Genomic DNA, 6,000 nt, shown 5'->3' with positions numbered 1-6,000 from the left:
ATTTAGGAGAATCTCTTATACAATGGGTTACAGTTATGTATAGTAACCCCAGGTGTAAAATAGTAAATAATGGCTACTTCTAAGAAAGTATTCAACTGTCAAGAGGAGTAAAACAAGGTTGTCCACTATCGCCATTTCTATTTATTATGGAGATCTAAATGTTAGCTATTAAAATCAGATGATATTATTGTTACAAGGGGCTAGAAATCCAGGGTTTAAAATCAAAGGTGTCATTATATGCTGAACCTTCATGTTTTCTTTTAAGTTCACAATTTGGATCGCTACATGGCCTCAGAGGATCTAGATAATTTTTCTAACCTCTCTGGATCACAAAAGAATTATGATAAATGCACCATATTACGTATTGGATCGCTAAGAAATACAACTTTACATTGCTGTGTAGTTTACCAATAAAATGGTTGCTATTGCTATTTTTAAAACAAACCACAGAAAGCTGGTTGCAATTTCAGTTTAATCTACCAGAAAATACAACAAATATTGCAACATTATGGTTATTTCAAATATACTAATGGTTTAAGAAAACAAAATTATAAAAAAAAATAAGAACAGCATAACCTTGTAAAATATCACAAATAGGACTGGTGGAGTTGTCACACCCAACAAAATAGTTGGGACAAAACTACCGATGTATCGATTCCATGGCACATTGTTTATGAACTGATACACAAAACAACGCCAGATTCAAAACTCTTTCTTGCAAAATTCTTGCAACCAATACAATGTTAGAAATATGGAGGATTCAACCATCCCAGCTCTGCAGATTTTGCTGCGAAGAGACAGAATCATTAGATCACTTGTTTTGGTACTGTCCATGTGTAGCTTGATTTTGGTCACAGGTTCAGGAATGGCTGAAGAATTGCAACATTTATCTGGAGCTAACTCTGCAATAATGACTGCTGGGTGATTTGAAAAGTCATAGTCAATCGATAAATAATATAATAATACTCTTAGATTTTTTTGTTTGTTTTAACAATCTGTTGAAACTATGAGAATAGAAAGGTTCAGAAATTTTGTGAAACTTCACAGCTAAGTTGAAAAATATGACAATTAGATATCAAAACTAGATAGACTTCAGAGATAGATGGGAGGGATTGAGTGTAGCTGAAGGGTGGGACTAAAAACAAAATAAAAAGTAAAATATGTCATGTAAAATATACTGTGTCAAAATGTGTATACACTAAACAGAAATATAAACACAGCATGTAAAGTGTTAGTCCTGTGTTTAATGGGCTGAAATAAAATATCCCAGAAATTTTCAGTACGCACAAAAAGCTTATTTTACTCACATTTTGCGCACAAATGTGTTTCCTCCCTGTTTGTGGGCATTTCCCCTTTGCCAAGATAATCCATCCACCTGACAGGTGTGGCATAACAAGAAGCTGTTTAAACAGCATGATCATTACATAGGTGCATCTTGTGCTGGGGACAATAAAAAGCCACTCTAAAATGCAGAGTTTTGTCACACAACACAATGCCACAGATGTCTCAAGTTGAGGGAGTGTGCAATTGGCATGCTGACTGAAGGAATGTCCAACAAAGTGGTTTCTAGATAATTCAATGTTCATCTCTCTACCATAAGCCACCTCTGTTGTTTTAGAGAATTTGGCAGTACTTCTAATCGGCCTCACAAGCGCAGACCACGTGTATGGCGTCATTTGGGCGAGCGGTTTACTGTCGTCAATGTCGTGAACAGAGTGCCACATGGTGGCAGTTTGGTTATGGTATGGGCAGGCATAAGATAATTGTATTTAATTGACGGGAATTTGAATGCACAGAGATACTGTGACGAGATCCTGAAGCCTATTGTCGTGCCATTCATTCGCCGCCATCACCTCATGTTTCAGCATGATAATGTATGACCCCATGTCGCAAGGATCTGTACACAATTCCTCTAAGCTGCACACTCACCAGACATGTCACCCATTGAACATGTTTGGAAAGCTCTGGATCGACGTGTACGACCGCGTGTCCCAGTCCCCGCCAATATCCAGCAACTTCGCACAGCCATTGAAGAGGTGTGGAACAACATTCCACAAGCAACAGCCTGATCAATTCTATGAAACGGAAAAGTGTTGCGCTACATGTGGCAAATGGCGGTCACACCAGATACTGACTGGTTTTCTGATCCACGGCCCTACCTTTTTTTAAGGTATCTGTGACCAACAGATGCATATCTGTATTCTCGGTCATGTGAAATCCATAAATTAGGGCCTAATGAATTTGTCAATTACCAGATTTTCTTATATGAACTGTAACTCAGTAAAATCTTAGAAATTGTTGCATGTTGCGTTTATATCTTTGTTTAGTATAGTATGTATAAGCTGGAAGTATTGTTGTCCATTAGTTTACTCCAATAGGGAAGGGGTGGTACAGATAAGGTCAAATAATAAAGGAAAACATATTTTTTTATTAAGATATATACAGTTGAAGTCGTAAGTTTACGTACACCTTGGCCAAATACATTTAAACTCAGTTTTTCACAATTTCTGATATTTAATCCTAGTAAAAAATGCCCTGTCTTAGATCAGTTAGGATCCCCACTTTATTTTAAGAATGTGAAATGTCAGAATAATAGTAGAGACAATGATTTATTTCAGCTTTTATGTCTTTCATCACATTGCCAGTGGGTCATACATACACTCAATTAGTCTTTGGTAGCATTGTCTTTAAATTCTTTAACTTGGGTCAAACATTTCGGGTAGCCTTCCACAAGCTTCCCACAATAAGTTGTCCCATTCCTCCAGACAGAGCTGGTGTAACTGAGTCTGGTGTGTAGGCCTCCTTGCTCACACTCGCTTTTTCAGTTCTGCCAACAACATTTCCTATAGGATTGAGGTCAGGGCTTTGTGATGGCCACTCCAATACCTTGACTTTGTTGTTCTTAAGCCATTTTGCCACAACTTTGGAAGTTTGATTGGGGTCATTGTCCATTTGGAAGACCCATTTGTGACCAAGCTTTAACTTCCTGACTCATGTCTTGAGATTTTGCTTCAATATATCCACATAATTTTCCTTCTCATGATGCCATCTATTTTGTAAAGTGCACCTGTCCCTCCTGCAGCAAAGCACCCCACAACATGATGCTGCCACCCCGTGCTTCACGGTTGGGATGGTGTTCTTCACCTTGCAAAAACGAGTTAATGACTCCAACCTGAGTGTATGTAAACCTCCGACTTCAACTGTAGTACCAGTCAAAAGTTGACACACCTACTCATTCCAGGGTTTTTCTTAACTTTTTAGAATAATAGTGAAGACATCAAAACTATGAAATAACACACATGGAATCATGTTAAACAAATCCAAATATATTTTACAAAGTAGCCACCCTTTGCCTTGAGGACCGCCACAGGAAAGGAAGACCCAGAGTTACCTCTGCAATCTCAGGATAAGTTCATAAGCCCAGCCTCAGAAATCGGCAATTAACTGCACCTCAGAGTTCAAGTAACAGACACATCTCAACATCAACTGTTCAGAGTAGACTGCGTGAATCAGGCCTTCGTGGTCGAATTGCTGCAAAGAAACTACTACTAAAACGACACCAATAACAAGAAGAGACTTGCTTGGGCCAGGAAACACGAGCAATGGACATTAGACCGGTGAAAATCTGTCCTTTGTTATGATGAGTCCAAAATTGAGATTTTTGGTTCCAACTGCCGCGTCTTTGTGAGACACAGAGTAGGTGAACGGATGATCTCCTCATGTGTAGTTCCCTCCGTGAAGCATGGAGAAGGAGGTGGGGATGCTTTACTGGTGACACTGTCAGTGATTTATTTAGAATTCAAAGTACACTTAACCAACATGGCGTATTGCTGCAGAATGCTGTGGTAGCCATCACATCTGGTTTGCGCTTAGTGGGACTATCATTTGTTTTTCAACAGGGCAATGACCCAAAACACACCTCCAGGCTGTGTAAGGACTATTTGACCAAGAAGGAGAGTGATGGAGTGCTGCATCAGATGACCTGGCCTCCACAATCACCCAACCTCAACCCAATTGAGATGGTTTGGGATGAGTTGGACCGCAGAGTGAACGAAAAGCAGCCGTCAATTGCTCAGCATATGTGGGAACTCATTCAAGACTGTTGGAAAAGCATTCTTCATGAAGCTGGTTTAGTGAATGCCAACAGTGTGCAAAGCTGTCATCAAGGCAAAGGTTGGCTACTTTGAAGAATCTCAAATATAAAATATATTTTGGTTATTTTTGGTTACTACATGATTCCATGTGTTATTTCATAGTTTTGATGTCTTCAATATTATTCTACAATGTAGAAAATAGTAAAAATAAAGAAAAACCCTGGAATGAGTAGTTTGTTTTCTTCAAAACGTTTGACTGGTGCTGTATATATTTACAAAAAAATATGGCTGCGCCCCTGCCCAGTCGTGAAATCCATAGACTATGGCCTAATGAATGTATTTCAAGTTACTGATTTCCTTCCATTAACTTTAACTCATTAAAATCTTTGAAATTGTTGCGTTTATATATTTGTGTTCAGTATATATGGGGGATTGGAAATGATGCATACAAATGTGTCATCATACCCAGTCCATTTCCTCATTGTGTTCCTCTTCCTGGCAGCAGGAAGTTCTTGATCAATCTGTTTTAACAGAAAAAGCCGTTTCATGTCCTGTCCATTCCACCCTGTGTGTGTGTATACACACACTTCTGGTGACTGCCCATACCCAGTCCATCTCCTCTCCCTCACCACAGGTGTAGATGTTGGAATTTTGCGATGAGATCGATAAGGTCATGCATGAAAAAGATGGCCAAGACCAGCCTTTATACTAGCTGATTTACAAATATGTCTGTACTGTCTCTTTCATGTTGTATTGAATGCTAGGGTAACAACCAGGGACCATGCTATTTTGAATGACTAGTCTGGGTGATTTTAATGTAGTTGTTGAATAGGCTAGGGTCAGTTGATACGGTGAAGAGGTGTATCATGACCTAGTCTGTAATTTACCCTGTTCCTCTTCTCCATTGTCCCTGGGAAAGTGTTGTCTCTTCTCATAATCCTGGGGACATGGTTTCTCAAATTAATTGGTTGTAGACTTTTGGCCCAAATGTTTTGATGCATGAAGTTATCCTGTCATTAACATTAAATGACTGATTATGACTGTCTGACGTAAAAGCACCATCTTCTTTGCGTGAAAATTAAAGTATACTTGACAGAAGATGACTTAACTGACATTGGCACTCGAGCCGGTCGTATGTGGCATTTCAGCCGATAGTGTCATTTCAATCCCTATCGTGTAAATTCAGTGTTACATCAAATTTAAAAGCATTGTTCCCATGTTGGCGTAGACTGCATTTATGGTAAATGCTGCAGATGCCATCACAATAGGAAATTACTCTATTTGTAACACTTCAGCAATACAGATTGAATAGAACCTTGAGTATTATTCACATAACACTTCCTGTATTTTCATTTTGAACCGTTAATTTTACATCTGCTAGCCGTCTCAGATTACCATAGCACGCTTTCCACTAGGTCTAGTCAATTGGAGCTTCTTGGTGTTTCTGTAATGAAGCTGGCTGCAATAGAGGAGAAAAATAATCTACTTTGACTTTTCTTCTATCAGTTTAAGGAATAAATGCAGCTCTCCTTTATGGTCCTGCATGTCATGCCACTCCTGGTGGTTAGGAACCAGAAAAGCACCACCTTTAGGTAGACTGAGGCCAAAATATCTTCCTGTTTGCAAAATGTATCAACCTATTTAGCACCTCACCATAGATAAATACAAACCACGTTTGACATTTATGGAGCCAAAATCAACTTTGAGTTTCTAAAGTCAAAAGCAGATTGAAGCAATGTTTAAAATTTACAGATTTTCCTGCCCTCATGAACTTCACATAAATGTACAGTTCTATATACCAAGATGTATGGTTACTTCATAGTTTGTTACTTTAATAATTACAAATGTGAGAAAAAGCAACAAATAGCTAACAAAATGGTAGCCACCCACGTCATATCAGGGAAAT

Source organism: Oncorhynchus tshawytscha, linkage group LG02 (assembly GCF_018296145.1).
Source record: "Oncorhynchus tshawytscha isolate Ot180627B linkage group LG02, Otsh_v2.0, whole genome shotgun sequence".
NCBI classification, from domain to species: domain Eukaryota; kingdom Metazoa; phylum Chordata; class Actinopteri; order Salmoniformes; family Salmonidae; genus Oncorhynchus; species Oncorhynchus tshawytscha.
The sequence above is the reverse complement of the archived record's forward strand: the minus strand, read 5'-3'. Positions refer to the sequence as shown.